Here is an 18024-nt window from a genome sequence, read left to right as displayed (position 1 = left end):
GCAGAAACCATCCAAAGCCTGACAAATTCAATGGACGAGAGAGTTCAGAAGCTCCTTTCGAACAAGGGGTCCTATGTGCAAATGTAACATAACCTGGAATAAAGTTTTGAGTTGAAAACTGTTTGATTTCGGTTTCTAATAACCTGCTAATGCTTATAATTTCATAAATGACCATTTTTTTGTTCTTTATTAAAATGAAAAGGTTGATCGAAGAGTGTGGGGGATCTAAGAGTGTGGCAACCCAGTAGTCACGATTATTTCGAATTCTGACAATCTGAAGGTCATGTTGCAGGTAGTGCAGCAAGAAGGCACTCATGTGTCTTGCGCATCTATGAGCCCCAAATTATATTCTGGGCTAGATGCAGCTAAAAATTATTATTAATTTGAAAGCTGGTGGAATTTAGTATAGATGGCCCAATAGAATCAGTACTGCAAACTGCTACAAGGCCCAAATTATTTTCCAGCCAAGATACAGATAAACATGATTAGTAATTTTAAATCTGGTGGAGTTTAGTATAGATGGCCTAATAGAATCAGTACTGCACACTGTTACAAGGCCCAAATTATTTTCCAGCCAAGATACAGGTGAACATGATTAGTAATTTGAAAGCTTAAAACGGTTGGTGAGGTGATTTTAATAAATCATCAAGCTTTTACTCTCCCCAGGATGACACAGGGGTCGAAAAGTCGTTTCGGATCCATGATTTGTTCATCTTTATGAACGTAAGTCTATCTACATTATCAGTGGAGAGCCGCATGCGCTCATCTGTCAGCACACCACCAGCAGCGCTGAACACACGTTCAGATAGAACGCTGGCTGCGGGGCATGACAAGATCTCCAAGGCATAAGTGGCAAGCTCCGGCCATTTATCCAGATTGGAAGCCCAAAAAGAGCAAGGGTCCAGTGACACAGTCATGGCTTCAATGTTTACTTGGAGATACTCCTGTACCATCGTCTCTAGGCGTTGACTATGTGTCAGACTTCTTGTCTCCTGTGGCATTGCAAAGGATGGGCTAAAAAAGTGGTGAAATGATTCCGCAAAATTGATGTTACCAGCAGATACTGTGTTTCTGTTTCGTTTTGAGTGCTGAACACTCGACAGTCCCACGGTTGGCTAGTTGGAACTGTGAGATTCACTTCGTGCACCACTAGTGTTTTGTGGAAAAGCACATGTAAGATTCTGCAACAGTTTCTGCTGATACTCCTGCATGCGTGCATCTCTTTCAATGGCAGGAATAATTTCTGCAAATTTACTTTTGTACCGGGGATCTAACAGTGTGGCAACCCAGTAGTCAGGATTATTTCTAATTCTCACAATTCGAGGGTCATGTTGCAGGTAGTGCAGCAAGAAGGCACTCATGTGTCTTGCGCATCCAGGAGCACCAAGTCCCTGTTGTGTTGGTGGCGAGGTAACAATCATGCTTCCTTCCTCTGCCCTCTCCCCCCAACCTCGCACAACAGAAATGTGATCAAGGTCTCGCTCATCTGATGAGTCTTCCATCAGTTCGTCCTCCACTTCTTCCTGGGCTCCTGCACCTTCCTCACTAGTTTGGCTGCTACCATGCGCCCTGGTAAAACCATCTCCCCCACCCTCACATGCCTGCCGCCTTGGTGCTGCCAACCACCTGGACCTTGCAGATGTTAGCCCTTCCGCATACAACTCCTCCTCCTTTACTTCCTTCACCTCCTCTTGTGCCACCACCTGACTCCGAATTCTGTTTAACATGTGCTCCAGCATGTAAATCACCGGAATAGTCATGCTGATAATGACATCGTCAGCACTAAACATCTTCGTCGCCATTTCAAAACTGTGCAGAAGGGTGCATAGGTTACTGATCTGAGACCACTCCTCCAGCGTGATTTGCTCCACCTCTGGATCTCGTTGGCCCAGGCTATACGTCAGAACGTATTGCACCAGGGCTTGTCGGTGCTGCCACAGTTGCTGCAACATGTGCAGAGTTGAATTCCACCGGGTAGGCACATCGCATTTTAGCCGGTGAAGTGGCAGGCCCAACGACTTCTGTAGAGATGTAAGTCGCTGAGCTGCGGGATGCGAACGGCGGAAGTGAGCACACAGCGACCGTACTCTCTGCAGAAGGCCATCTAGTCCGGGATAGTGGGCTAAAAATTGCTGGACAACCAGTTTCAACATCTGAGCCATACAAGGCACGTGTGTGACATTGCCCCGGCTAAGGGTCACACCCAGGTTTGCAGCATTGTCGTACACGGCATTCCCTGGTTTCAGGTCCAGTGGAGACAACCATTCATGAAACTGGTTCTCCAGAGCTGACCACAACTCCTCAGCTATGTGACTCACATTTCCCAGACATTTCAAAGTAAAAACTGCCTGATGACGTTGAGCCCTGCTGCCAGCATAGTAAGGAGTAGTGTTGAGCCACCCCCGTAGTGTTCGAGTTCGGTTCGGTTCGTCGAACACCCGTGTGTTCGTCGAACTGTTCGTCGAACACCTTCGAACACCGTTAAAACCAATGGCAGGCAAACAAAAACACATAGAAACACATAGAAAACACATTCAAAGGTGTCCAAAAGCTGACAAACTGCTCAGAAGACATAACTAACACATGGAAAAGTGACAAGTACATATAGTCATGCGAAAAGAAAAGAGGTGGAGGAGTAAAAGGAGGGGGAGACACAGATATAGGCATGTCATGCCCTTCTATAATCCAAAAAGTGAGAAGCCGACACGACCAGCCCGTTCCTGCCCGTGCCACCTCCGTGTCGCCGGGTTTGTGCCAGAGCCGCGGTGGACCCTGACGGCCAGCCCCCCTCTCCCAATACTGGTGCCTGTCCGCTGGTGGGTCGAGCGAGCCCCCCTGTGGTGGAGGCAGCTCTAAGCTTTTTAATTTAAATTGTCTCTCTAATTTGAATGAATACACTTTAAATCCTTTTACAAGGATCTATTGGAGGGCAAGTCTCATGCCAGCAGCCGCGTAATTCCAGCTCCAGTAGCGTCCACTAAAGCTGCTGCAGTTAAAAAGCTTTTATAAGGATCGAGCTCGGCTGTCCACTGCAAGGCATCCTACCGCCAGTCCCAGCCCCTATGCCTTGGGGTGCCTCCTGATGCTCTTCACTGAGTATCCCGTGGTCCCGAAGCATTTCGTTTGAAAAAATTAAGTGTCCAAACTACAGGTGGTGTAGCTTGCTTAACAGCCGGGATAATCCGCTGACTAGCAGACACTGCTACTAGGCACAAAGTATTTCCTGGGCTAGATGCAGTTAAAAATTTGTAATTAGATACTCTCGTTGGATGCTGAGAAAGCATTCCATAGAGTCTCCTGGCACGCCATATATTATTCTCTTAAAAAGCTTGGGGTAGGGGTCTAGGGGACCCTTTTATAGCCAAAATCACGGCCCTGTATCGCAGTACGTCACCTAGGCTGAAGATAAATGGAACTGTAGCACCCTGAGGGCTCGGTTGCTACAGAGGTATTGCACCTCACCCAGAGGTGTGATATCTCACTCTCAGGTAAGGATGGAGTGTGGATCAGGACCCCGACACCTGCATGCATTACACCACATTGCCATGGGGCAGGGCGACCAATATGCCCCTGAGATGGGCACGACAGTCCCTGTCCCTGGCTGGAGTGGGGGGAGGGAACACTGAGGAAGGGGAACCCTGTAGTGCAGGAGCAGGGAGGAAGCAGTTCCTGGGTGCATTCAGGAGGGAGTATAAAAGGTGGGCACCATCTTAGTGCAGTGCAGAGAAGTCTGAGCAGAAGTGACAGGGAGCAGGGGCTCTGCATGAGCTCTGCTCCGGAGGCGGGCCTAGTAACAGAGGCCCAGGCCTGGAAGAGGGAGAAGGAAGGAAGAGGAGCGGAGAAGGCTCCAGGAACGAGGAACGAAGGGATCCCAGGGGTGCGGACGGGCGAGTCGCCACCGCACGCCCCAATCCGCCTGCGTGGAGGGGTCAGGCCAAAGGGGGAGACCGGTCCCCGAACCGAAACTAGTGGAGGCGGGAAATGACCCTCAGCTAGAAACCGGAGGCTGTGACATTTTATGTGGCGCAGCCCCTCGCTACACCCGCTAGGAAGGCACCACATAGGGTCAGGGAAACTGGCGCCAAGTTTACCAAGAGGAGGCCCGAGGCAGCCGGACAGAAGGGTTGGTAAGAAAGGCCAGACAAAGGACACACAAAGGGGGTCCTGAGAAGCGCTCCAAAGTTATCTGGGAGTTGTCTGAGCCCCTCACCTGGTGAGCACTGTACGACGTGGGCAGCCGTTACCTGCAGAAGTGGTCTGGATAATAAGAACTGAGAGTAAAGGCCCTGGACTGCATCACTGACTCTGTGTCATTACTGCTGCTGCCCTGCACCATCACCCCCATCCTCCGCATACACTGCCCTGAGGCTATACTCCTCCCGTGGGGAGTTATGCTACGCTCTGCTGCACCCACAACACCAGCCTCAGCGGTCTGCCCTGCAGCGGCGGTTCACTCTGACCGCAATCCACGGGTGGCGTAGTCGGACATTTAAACATCAAAACCACATAAATAGTTCCGCCACTGGTTTGACCGCCCTGAGCCACGGAACCGGGACGCCGCCACGGAGACTGCAACCACCAGCATCCACCAAAAAGGGTCCGGCTCCGGGTGTCCCAAGGCCCAGGGGGCGCGTCAGAACATTTTCATCACCTTTCATAATCACCAATGGGACAAGGCAGGGATGTCCTCTGTCCCCTCTCTTATACATCCTAGTGACGGAGCACCTGCTTTCATCAATTCGCCATAACCCCAATATTAGGTGGATTGAGGTGAGAGGCACCGAGTACAAGTGCTCTCTATTTGCTGATGATGTCCTAGTATATATCACTAAATCACATATATCCATCCCTTCTGTTATGGCTGAAATAGATCACTTTGTTACATGGTCAAATTTTAAAATCAATGCAGCGAAGTCTGAGGCCCTCGATGTCTCCCTCCCCAAATCCATACAGGATTCCATCCAGTCCAACTTTCCCTTTGCCTGGCCCTCACAGGGTATCAAATACTTAGGAATTCCAATTCATAGAGACCTCTCCCGTCTATGTTATCTTAATTTTGGGCCCTTTATTGAACAACTCCATACAGACCACGGTTGGCAAGTTAGAACTGTAATATTCACTACGTGAACCACTGGTGTTTTGTGGAAAAGCACATGTACACTGTGTTCCAAATTATTATGCAAAAAGTGTTTAGGAGTGATAAGGGAAGAATTTGTTTGTTTGTCAGTTAAACTCATTGATGGTGATGTGTGTCAGGGCTCTTTATATCACTGTAAGCAATTGCAGACACCTGTGCTAATTAGTTTGGCAGGTGTGTCCAATGAAAGGCAAGACTACTTAAGAAGGCTGTCCCACATTATTAAGCAGCCTACATTTTCTGCCAAAATGGGAAAGAAAAAGGAAGTGTCGCCTGCTGAGAAGCAACAAATTGTGGAGTGTTTAGGTCAAGGCATGACTACAATCAACATTGTGCGATGATCAGGATGAAGTGTCTTGGCAATCAAGAAGTATGTAGCTGATTCACAGTACACACGTGTGAGTGCTGATAAGGGCAAATTGAGGACTCTTTCCTACAGGCAATTACATCAGGTTAAAAGAGCAGCGGCAAAAAAAAGCCTTGTCATAGCAGCAGACAAGTTTTGAAGCTGCTGGTGCCTCCAACATCCCCCGAACATCAAGATGCAGGGTCCTTCAGAGGTTAGCAGCTGTGCGTACGCCATCCTGTCGACCTCCTCTATCCACTTCACACAAGCAGAAACGGCTCCAGTGGGCCAAACATTACATGAAGACTGATTTCAAAACTGTTTTGTTCACGGATGAGTGCCGTGCAACGCTCGATGGTCCAGATGGATGGAGTGGAGGATGGCTGGTTGATGGACACCCCACGCAAACACGGCTACAGCGCCAACAAGGAGGAGGTGGAGTAATGTTTTGGGCTGGAATCATGGGGAGAGAGATTGTCGGCCCCTTTAGGATCCCTGAAGGGGTAAAGATGAACTCCATAATGTATGTGGAGTTTCTCAAACAGCACTTCCTGCCATGGTTCAAGAAGAAGAACCGTGTATTCCACAGCAAGATCATTTTTATGCATGATAATGCACCGTTTCATGCTGCACATAACACATCTGCATCTCTGGCTGATATGGGCATAAAAGGGGACAAACTTATAGTGTGACCCCCATGCTCACCTGACCTCTACCCCATTCAGAACCTCTGGAGCATCATCAAAAGGAGTGTCTATGATGGCGGGAGGCAGTTCACATCTAAGCAACAGCTCTGGGAGGGTATTCTGTCCTCATGCAAAACAATTGAAGCAGAAACCATCCAAAACCTGACAAATTCAATGGACGAGAGAGTTCAGAAGCTCCTTTCGAACAAGGGGTCCTATGTGCAAATGTAACATCACCTAGAATAAAGTTTTGAGTTGAAAAGTGTTTGATTTCAGTTTCTAATAACCTGCTAATGCTTATAATTTCAAAATGACCATTTTTTTGGTCTTTATTAAAATGAAAAGGTTGATCGAAGAGTGTGGGGGATCTAAGAGAGTGGCAACCCAGTAGTCAGGATTACTTCGAATTCTGACAATTTGAGGGTCATGTTGCAGGTAGTGCAGCAAGAAGGCACTTATGTGTCTTGCGCATCTCGGAGCCCCAAAATTATTTTCCGTTCTAGATGCAGCTAAAAATTATTATTGATTTTAAATCTGGTGGAGCTTAGTATAGATGGCCTAATAGAATCAGGACTGCACACTGCTACAAAGCCCAAATTATTTTCCAGCCAAGATACAGATAAACATGATTAGTAATTTTAAATCTGGTGGAGCTTAGTATAGATGGCCTAATAGAATCAGTGCTGCACACTGCTACAAAGCCCAAATTATTTTCCAGCCAAGATACAGATAAACATGATTAGTAATTTTAAATCTGGTGGAGCTTAGTATAGATGGCCTAATAGAATCAGTGCTGCACACTGCTACAAAGCCCAAATTATTTTCCAGCCAAGATACAGATAAACATGATTAGTAATTTTAAATCTGGTGGAGCTTAGTATAGATGGCCTAATAGAATCAGTACTGCACACTGCTACAAAGCTCAAATTATTTTCCAGCCAAGATACAGATAAACATGATTAGTAATTTGAAAGCTTAAAACGGTGGGTGAGGTGATTTTAACCAATCATCAAGCTTTTACTCTCCCCAGGATGACACAGGAGTTGAAAAGTCGTTTCGGATCCATGATTTGTTCATCTTTATGAACGTGAGTCTGTCTACATTATCAGTGGAGAGCCGCGTGCGCTTATCTGTCAGCACACCACCAGCAGCGCTGAACACACGTTCAGACAGAATGCTGGCTGCGGGGTATGACAAGATCTCCAAGGCGTAAGTGGCAAGCTCCGGCCATTCATCCAGATTGGAAGCCCAAAAAGAGCAAGGGTCCAGTGACACAGTCATGGCTTCAATGTTTACTTGGAGATACTCCTGTACCATCGTCTCTAGGCGTTGACTATGTGTCAGACTTCTTGTCTCCTGTGGTCTTGCAAAGGATGGGCTAAAAAAGTGGTGAAATGATTCAGCAAAATTGATGTTACCAGCAGATACTGTGTTTCTGTTACGGTTTGAGTGCTGAACACTCGACGGTCCCACGGTTGGCAAGTTGGAACTGTGAGATTCACTACGTGCACCACTGGTGTTTTGTGGAAAAGCACATGTAAGATTCTGCAACAGTCTCTGCTGATACTCCTGCATGCGTGCATCCCTTTCTATGGCAGGAATAATTTCTGCAAATTTACTTTTGTACCGGGGATCTAACAATGTGGCAACCCAGTAGTCAGGATTATTTCTAATTCTCACAATTCGAGGGTCATGTTGCAGGTAGTGCAGCAAGAAGGCACTCATGTGTCTTGCGCATCCAGGAGCACCAAGTCCCTGTTGTGTTGGTGGCGAGGTAACAATCGTGCTTCCTTCCTCTGTCCTCTCCCCCCAACCTCGCACAACAGAAATGTGATCAAGGTCTCTCTCATCTGATGAGTCTTCCATCAGTTCGTCCTCCACTTCTTCCTGGGCTCCTGCACCTTCCTCACTAGTTTGGCTGCTATTATGCGCCCTGGTAAAACCATCTCCCCCACCCTCACATGCCTGCCGCCTTGGTGCTGCCGACCGTCTGGACCTTGCAGATGTTAGCCCTTCCGCATACAACTCCTCCTCCTCTACTTCCTCCACCTCCTCTTGTGCCACCACCTGACTCCGAATTCTGTTTAACATGTGCTCCAGTATGTAAATCACCGGAATAGTCATGCTGATAATGGCATCGTCAGCAGTAAACATCTTCGTCGCCATTTCAAAACTGTGCAGAAGGGTGCATAGGTCCCTGATCTGAGACCACTCCTCCAGCGTGATTTGCCCCACCTCTGGATCTCGTTGGCCCAGGCTATACGTCAGAACGTATTGCACCAGGGCTTGTCGGTGCTGCCACAGTCGCTGCAACATGGGCAGAGTTGAATTCCACAGGGTAGGTACATCGCATTTTAGCCGGTGAAGTGGCAGGCCCAACGACTTCTGTAGAGATGTAAGTCGCTGAGCTGCGGGATGCGAACGGCGGAAGTGAGCACACAGCGACCGTGCCCTCTGCAGAAGGCCATCTAGTCCGGGATAGGGGGCTAAAAATTGCTGGACAACCAGGTTCAACACGTGAGCTATACAAGGCACGTGTGTGACATTGCCCTGGCGAAGGGCCGCACCCAGGTTTGCAGGATTGTCGCACACAGCCTTCCCTGGTTTCAGGTCCAGTGGAGACAACCATTCATGAAATTGGTTCTCCAGAGCTGACCACAACTCCTCAGCTGTGTGACTCACATTTCCCAGACATTTCAAAGTAAAAACCGCCTGATGACGTTGAGCCCTACTGCCAGCATAGTAAGGAGGTGTGCAGGATCCCTTCTGCGCAGTTAGAAAGCTTGTGGCATGACCAGACAGGGTTTGGGTGCAGGTGGAGGACCGAGCAGAGGTTGAGGAGGCAGAAGCAGTGGAGGAACTTTGAGATAAAGAGGATTGACGCACAACTCGGGATGGCAAGACTTGGACAGCAGCCCCTTGTCCTGCTGTCACCATAGTTACCCAATGCCCAGTCAGCGACATGTAAAGCCCCTGTCCATGCCTACTCGTCCAAGTGTCTGTGGTGAAATGCACCCTGTCACACACAGAGTTTCTCAAAGAAGCGGTGATGTTGTGTGCGACATGCTGGTGGAGCGCAGGCACACCTTTCTTTGAGAAGTAGTGCCGACTGGGCATCTGGTACTGGGGCACTGCGACGGACATAAGGTCTCGAAAATCCTCTGTGTCCACCAGGCGGAAAGGCAGCATTTCTGTAGCCAAGAGCTTGCAGATGGTGAAATTCAACCTCTTAGCTTTCTCATGGCTAGGAGGAAATGGTCTTTTACTTGTCCACATCTGAGGGACCGAGGGCTGGCTATTGTGCTTAGACGGGGTTGATAAGGGTGTCCCCGGCAAACTGCCGGTCTGTGAGGAAGATGCAGGCGGACATGTTAGGTTGCCTTGATCCAAAGGTGGTGCTATCGATGTCGGACAGCGCTCAACACCAGCTGGTGTTACCACCTCCAAAGAAAATGATGACCTGCCAATCACGCTGGCTGTTGCGGGTAAAGAGGTGGCAGGTCTGCTCCCCAAAACAGGTGTGACCGCTGTCCCCCCAGTCACAGAGGATGAAGAGGGCGCTGATGCACAAGATATGGCAGACGGTGGTTGGCCCGGCCGGCTAGGCCGCATTGTAGCACAGTGAGCTTCCCACTGCAACTTATGCTTCATGTCCATGTGCTGGTTCATGCATGAAGTACTCAAACTATGTATTTTTTGGCCTCTACTTAGCTTTTGCTGACAAATGTTACAGATAACACGAGTTGGGTCATCTTTATCGATCTGAAAAAATGCCCAGGCTATGCAAGGCTTAGCACCCATGCGACCTGAAGAGCCACCACGACTTGTGGTGAGAGGCAGAGTTGTGTTTGAGGATGCAGTTGTTGACGTGCTTCCAGTACTACGTCTCTGTACAGGAAGGCGCAACCTGACCTCGTCGTCACTAGCATTCTCCTCCACCTCCTCTACTGACCTCATCTCTTGGCTGACTGTGGGTTGACAGTAAGTGGGATCTCCAACCTCATCATCATCACCCTGTGCATTATCACACCTGTCGTCCTCAGAGCCAAGCTGTTCCTGCCCTGACAAAAAACTAAAGTTGTCGCTCCAATCAGGTATTTGAGTCTCATCATCGTCTTCCTCATTGTCTCCACCAACAGGAGTTACAGTTTGGGAATGAGGATCTACATTATGGTCAGAACCTTCAGCGTCTGGTCCTGGATCCGACTCATAAAGATTCTGGGCATCAGTGCAGATCATTTCATCGTCTGGATTCACAGAAGCTCTGGAGCCGACCTCTGATTCCCAGTTGATGTGGAGGAGAGCCCACTTAAAGGAGCACTTGATATCCGTTGAAGCACCTGCTGTTTTTGTGCCTCATCTGGAACTTGTAGCGATTGGCGTGGCCGTAAGAAAGGGATCTTATCACATTGTCCGCTAAAAGATGTAGACATTTTAGTTTGGCTGGAAGATGGTCTTTCTTCTGCAGATGTTACTGTTGCTTTAACACCTACCCCACGGACACAACCTTTTTTTCCCTTCCCAACACGCCTATTCCCCTTTCCACCAGCAGCAGGCCTTTTTCCACTCATTTTGGTGGTTAACTAATTCACAACTCTGGAGTTGTTTGCACAAAAAAACAATGGATGGGAACCGAGCAGAGCTGAGTGGCCAAACTGTGGTATTAGGCCAAAACTATTGGCTGGGTTAGATGCAGAAAAAAATTATATTCAGTTTGCAACCTGATGGAGGTCAGTATAGATGGACTAATAGAAAAAGTCCCACACACAGCTAGAAGCCCAAATATTTTTTCAGAGGTAGATGCAGAAAAAAATTATATTCAGTTTGCAACCTTATGAAGGTCAGTATAGATGGATTAATAGAACAAGTCCCACACACAGCTAGAAGGCCAAATATTTTATCAGCGGTAGATGCAGAAAAAAATTATATTCAGTTTGCAACCTTATGGAGGTCAGTATAGATGGACTAATAGAACAAGTCCCACACACAGCTAGAAGGCCAAATATTTTTTCAGAGCTAGATGCAGATAAAAATTATTTTGAATTTGCAACCTGATGGAGGTCAGAATAGATGGACTAATAGAACAAGTCCCACACACTGCTAAAAGGCCAAATAATTTTTCAGAGTTAGATGCAGAAAAATATTATATTCAATTTGCAACCTGATGGAGGTCAGTATAGATGGACTAATAGAACAAGTCCCACACACAGCTAGAAGGCCAAATATTTTTTCAGAGCTAGATGCAGACAAAAAATTATTTTGAATTTGTAACCTGATGGAGGTCAGTATAGATGGACTAATGGAACAAGTCCCACACACTGCTAGAAGCCCAAATATTTTTTCAGAGGTAGATGCAGAAAAAAATTATATTCAGTTTGCAACCTTATGGAGGTCAGTATAGATGGACTAATAGAACAAGTCCCACACACAGCTAGAAGGCCAAATATTTTATCAGTGGTAGATGCAGAAAAAAATTATATTCAGTTTGCAACCTTATGGAGGTCAGTATAGATGGACTAATAGAACAAGTCCCACACACAGCTAGAAGGCCAAATATTTTTTCAGAGCTAGATGCAGAAAAAAATTATATTCAATTTGGAACCTTATGGAGGTCAGTATAGATGGACTAATAGAACAAGTCCCACACACAGCTAGAAGGCCAAATATTTTTTCAGAGCTAGATGCAGACAAAAAAATATTTTGAATTTGCAACCTGATGGAGGTCAGTATAGATGAACTAATAGAACAAGTCCCACACACAGCTAGAAGGCCAAATATTTTTTCAGAGCTAGATGCAGACAAAAAATTATTTTGAATTTGTAACCAGATGGAGGTCAGTATAGATGGACTAATAGAACAAGTCGCACACACTGCTAGAAGCCCAAATATTTTTTCAGAGCTAGATACAGAAAAAAATTATTTTTAATTTGCAACCTGATGGAGGTCAGTATAGATCGTCTAATAGACCAAGTCCCACACACTGCTAGAAGCCCAAATATTTTTTCAGAGCTAGATGCAGAAAAAAATTATATTCAATTTGCAACCTGATGGAGGTCAGTATAGATGGACTAATAGAACAAGTTCCACACACTGCTAGAAGCCCAAATATTTTTTCAGAGCTAGATGCAGATAAAAATTATTTTTAATTTGCCACCTGATGGAGGTCAGTATAGATGGACTAATAGAACAAGTTGTTAGAACCTTGCTCTTAGTTTTTTTTTCCTTTGCTGGTCACATGACCTTGTTGGCCTATTTATTCCTGCTCCGCCCTTCTGGCTTTGCTGGACTTCATTGTATATCTACTTTCTAGCTAGCCTGTGCTCTGTGTCTTGCTCTGTTAGTTTGCTTGGTCTACTGACCTCTATGTTCTATATATTTTGTTTGTTCGTCTGTCTGCTACTATTTCTGTTAGGAGGTGTCCCATATTCCTCCCAGTCCTTAGTACTTGTAGGGATTCCTTCCCCACATCTATAGGTCTCCGTACAGACTAGCTTAGGACTTTAGCAGGTCTGATCGCAGGATCAGGTTCCCTGTTACATCGTAGGGATTAAGCTGAGTTCTATCGTAGGGACAGATCTCCTCTCTTTCCTTAGCTCTGGTAGCAGAACATAACAGTAAGTCCAGCCAGCAAATTCTCTAAGGAAAGATTTTTCTGTTCCATCATGGTGTCGGTTCAGGATTTGGTTCATGGCCTGCAGGGACTCTCTCTGGAGGTGGCCGAGCTCCGTCAGCACGTGAGTAACTGTCCTGGAGCACATTTCTTGGAGCCTAAGGTATGTTTGCCGGATTTATTTTTTGGTGAACACCGAGAATTTTTTTCATTCAAAAATGCTTGCTTATTGTATTTTCGTTTGAGACCTAAGTCCTCTGGGGATGAATCCCAGCGCGTAGGGTTCATAATGTCACTTTTGCGCAAAGAGCCTCAGGAGTGGGCCTTTTCTTTGCAACCTAGTGATACATGCTTCAGATCAGTGGATAGTTTTTTTTCTGCTTTGGGACTATTATATGATGATCCTGACCGTGTCGCATCAGCTGAGACTGAGTTGAGACGTTTAAAACAAGGATCAGGTAATGTGGAAAAATATTGTACTCATTTCCGTCGTTGGTCTACTCAAACAGGGTGGAACGATTCTGCTCTGAAAAGTCTATTTCTTGCTGGGCTCAGTGAAAGGGTTAAAGACCTGCTAATTGCTTATCCTACACCTGAAGATTTGCAACAGGCTATGCAATTAGCTATACGGGTGGATAGAAGACTGCGTGCAAGGGTTAATGAGAGCAAATCCTCTGCTATGTCAGTTTCTGGTTATGAGAATGTATGTACTAACAGTGGTGAACCGATGGAGATTGGATCGGTGGCACCTCGCTCTCAAGAAAAAGACCGTCGATTTTTTGAAGGCTTGTGTTTCTATTGCGGAAAATCTGGTCATTTGATTAAAGGCTGTGAGCTTCGTATGAAGAAAGAAAAAAAAATGGTCAGTCATGCCCGTATTGCCTGTTTAAATTCCAAGGGTGTATTTTTAGCTGCTTCCACGATTGCTCAGGAAAAATTAATGGAATTTCGGGTGTTTGTCGATTGTGGGTCTACTCTGAATGTTATTGATGGGGGATTCGTGGAAAGACTCAATTTAAAACCTGAACCTTTATCATCCCCCATTGCTGTGGTTTCTGTGGATGGTTCCCCTTTGAAGAATATTACTCTCAAGGTCTGTGAATTTCCTCTCACTATTAATGGTGTTCACCATGAGAAATTGGATTTGGTAGTGTTGAATAACTTGCCTTCTCCAGTAATATTGGGATTGCCCTGGTTAAAATTTCACAATCCTGTACTGGATTGGTCTACCAGTGAAATTAAATCCTGGAGCCATAAATGTTATGACAAGTGTTGTAATGGGCGTATTGCAGCTTTGGATAGGGGAGAATTGCCTGTTCCTATTCAGGATTTTTGGAGAGTTTTTTCTGAGAAGGAATCGCAGGTTTTGCCTCCCCATAGAGACTATGATTGTTCTATTGAATTTGTCCCTGGAGCGACTCTTCCTAAAAGTCGTTTATTTAACCTTACTATTCCTGAGAGGAAGGCTTTGTAGGAATACATACAGACAAGTTTGGCCGCCGGTCACATTAGGCCCTCTAAGTCTCCTGTGGCGGTTGGATTTTTTTTTGTAAAAAAAAAGGACGGCGGTTTACGTCCTTGTCTGGATTTTCGTGAGATTAACAAAATTACTGTACGCAATCCTTACCCACTGCCATTGATTCCTGATCTGTTTAACCAGTTAATGGGGGCCAAGTGGTTCTCTAAAATTGACCTTAAGGGGGCATACAATCTGTTGCGCATGAAGGAGGGTGACGAATGGAATACTGCTTTTAACACTCCTGTGGGTCATTTTGAGAATCTGGTTATGCCTTTTGGTCTTACTAATGCTCCTGCATTTTTTCAGAATCTGATTAATGACATCCTTAGACCTTTGATCGGTAAAAATGTGGTTGTGTATTTGGATGACATTTTGATTTATTCGCCGGATCTGGAGTCTCATTGGCGGAGCGTGCGTGAGGTATTACAGTTATTAATGGACAATTCGCTTTTTGCTAAGCTGGAGAAATGTGAGTTCGCTGTACAGAGAATTAGTTTTTTGGGCTACATTATCTCCAGCAAAGGTTTTGAGATGGATCCGGTTAAGGTTCAGGCTGTGTAGGAATGGCCTAGGCCTATTGGTTTGAAATCGATACAGAGGTTTTTGGGTTTCGCCAATTACTATAGAAAATTCATAAAAAATTTTTCTAGTATTGTCAAACCTCTGACTGATCTCACCAGGAAAGGTGCTGATGCGGTTCAGTGGTCTTCTGAGGCCATTGAAGCTTTTGTGTATCTCAAGGAGAGGTTCACCTCTGCTCCCATCCTTATGCAGCCTGATGTTACTAGGCCGTTTTTGGTTGAGGTTGATGCTTCCTCTGTGGGGGTTGGCGCAGTATTGTCTCAGGATAACGGGGATGGATTACATCCCTGTGCCATTTTTTCAAAAAAATTTTCGGAGACTGAACTGAATTACGATATTGGTAATCGGGAATTATTGGCTATTAAACTCGCATTTGAACACTGGCGCCACTTCTTGGAAGGTGCGGAATTTCCCGTTCAGGTTCTTACGGATCATAAAAATCTGATATATCTTGATGCTGCCAAGCGCCTGAATGCCCGTCAGGCTAGGTGGGCACTGTTTTTCTCGCGGTTTAATTTCTCCGTTACTTACATCCCTGGTACTAAGAATGTTAAGGCGGATGCCTTGTCTCGCAGTTTTTCTCCCATAGTCGGTGCTGAGAAAGAGGAGAACATTTTACAAGAAGGTGTTGTGATAGCTGCTTTGGACTCCGTTTTGGAAAATGAGATTCTTAAAGCACAGGAGAATGCCCCTTCTAACACTCCTCATGGGAGGTTGTTTGTGCCTGGGACCTTTAGGAGAGATTTGTTTGTTGAGTGTCACGAATCTCGGTTGGCAGGTCATCCCGGAATCTCTGAGACCAAGAGACTGGTGGGTCGCAGTTTTTGGTGGCCTGGATGGCAGAAGGAAGTCATTAAGTGGGTGCGTCAATGTACTATATGTGCTAGATCTAAGTCCTCACATACTCCTGCTGCGGGGTTGCTTTGTCCTTTGGAGGTTCCCAGTGCTCCTTGGACACATTTGGCTATGGACTTTATAACTGACCTTCCCCCCTCTGAGGGTTTTACTGTCATCTGGGTGGTCGTGGACCGTTTTAGCAAGATGTGTCACTTGGTTCCTTTCGTCAAACTGCCCTGCGCTAAAACTCTCGCTAAGGCCTTTGTCAAGGAAATTGTCAGACTTCATGGCGTTCCTACTGACATTGTTTCTGATAGGGGTCCTCAGTTCGTGGCTCGTTTTTGGCGTGCCTTTTGTGATAGGTTGGGAGTTCATTTGTCGTTCTCGTCCGGATATCATCCTGAATCTAATGGCCAGACAGAAAGGAAAAACCAGGATGTTGAGCAGTTCTTGCGTTGTTTTGTGGCAGACAATCAAGAGGGGTGGTCTGAGTTTCTGCCACTTGCTGAATTTGCTCTGAACAATCATACATCTTCTTCTGCTGGTTGTTCGCCTTTTTTTTGTTGTTCTGGGAGACATCCGTCGTTTGGGTCGTTCTCCAAGTTGGGATCTGCCGTGCCTGAGGAGGAGAATTTTTCCGGTGATTTGGAGAGAGTTTGGACGGATGTGCGTGGTAATCTACAGGAGGCCAACAGAAAATCTAAAGACTACTTTGATAGGAAACGACAGGAGGTTTTGTTCGCTGTTGGTGACATGGTTTGGTTGTCCTCTAGGAATCTGCGGTTGAGGATTCCTTCAAAGAAATTGGGTCCCAAGTTTGTAGGGCCCTTTAAGGTGCTTCAGGTTGTCAACCAATCTGCTGTTAGGTTGGAGGTTCCTACCTCCTGGAGAATTAATCCGGTATTTCATGTCTCTCTGTTGAAAAAAGCTGTTGTATCGGATTGTGACGCCTCTGCCTCTCTTCCTCCGGTGGTGGAGGACGGGGAATATGAAATTTCTCGCATCCTTAACTCTAGACGGTATAGAGGTAGATTGCAGTATATTGTGGCCTGGAAAGGTTTCGGTCCCGAGGATAACTCTTGGGTGAGGTCGGATGATGTTTCCGCGTCCAGACTTATCAGAGCGTTTCACAGGAGATTTCCTGATAAGCCTGGTCCTAGGGGATCCGGAGGATCCTCTTAGAAGGGGGGGTACTGTTAGAACCTTGCTCTTAGTTTTTTTTTCCTTTGCTGGTCACATGACCTTGTTGGCCTATTTAATCCTGCTCCGCCCTTCTGGCTTTGCTGGACTTCATTGTATATCTACTTTCTAGCTAGCCTGTGCTCTGTGTCTTGCTCTGTTAGTTTGCTTGGTCTACTGACCTCTATGTTCTATATATTTTGTTTGTTCGTCTGTCTGCTACTATTTCTGTTAGGAGGTGTCCCATATTCCTCCCAGTCCTTAGTACTTGTAGGGATTCCTTCCCCACATCTATAGGTCTCCGTACAGACTAGCTTAGGACTTTAGCAGGTCTCATCGCAGGATCAGGTTCCCTGTTACATCGTAGGGATTAAGCTGAGTTCTATCGTAGGGACAGATCTCATCTCTTTCCTTAGCTCTGGTAGCAGAACATAACACAAGTCTCACACACTGCTAGAAGGCCAAATATTTTTTCAGAGCTAGATACAGATAAAAATTATTTTTAATTTGCAACCTGATGGAGGTCAGTATAGATGGACTAATAGAACAAGTCCCACACACTACTAGAAGGCCAAATATTTTTTCAGAGCTAGATGCAGATAAAAATTATTTTTAATTTGCAACCTGATGGAGGTCAGTATAGATGGACTAATAGAACAAGTCCCACACACTGCTAGAAGGCCAACTATTTTTTCAGAGCTAGATGCAGATAAAAATTATTTTTAATTTGCAACCTGATGGAGGTCAGTATAGATGGACTAATAGAACAACTCCCACACACTGCTAGAAGGACAAATATTTTTTCAGAGCTAGATGCAGACAAAAAAATATTTTGAATTTGCAACCTGATGGAGGTCAGTATAGATGGACTAATAGAACAAGTCCCACACACTGCTAGAAGGCCAAATATTTTTTCAGAGCTAGATGCAGATAAAAATTATTTTTAATTTGCAACCTGATGGAGGTCAGTAGAGATGGACTAATAGAACAAGTCCCACACACTGCTAGAAGGCCAAATATTTTTTCAGAGCTAGATGCAGACAAAAAATTATTTTCAATTTGCAACCTGATGGAGGTCAGTATAGATGGACTAATAGAACAAGTCCCACACACTGCTAGAAGGCCAAA

Source organism: Phyllobates terribilis, unplaced genomic scaffold (genome assembly GCF_046119375.1).
Source record: "Phyllobates terribilis strain yellow unplaced genomic scaffold, ASM4611937v1 Scaffold_8__6_contigs__length_399053987, whole genome shotgun sequence".
In the NCBI taxonomy this organism is placed as follows: Eukaryota; Metazoa; Chordata; class Amphibia; order Anura; family Dendrobatidae; genus Phyllobates; species Phyllobates terribilis.
The sequence above is the reverse complement of the archived record's forward strand: the minus strand, read 5'-3'. Positions refer to the sequence as shown.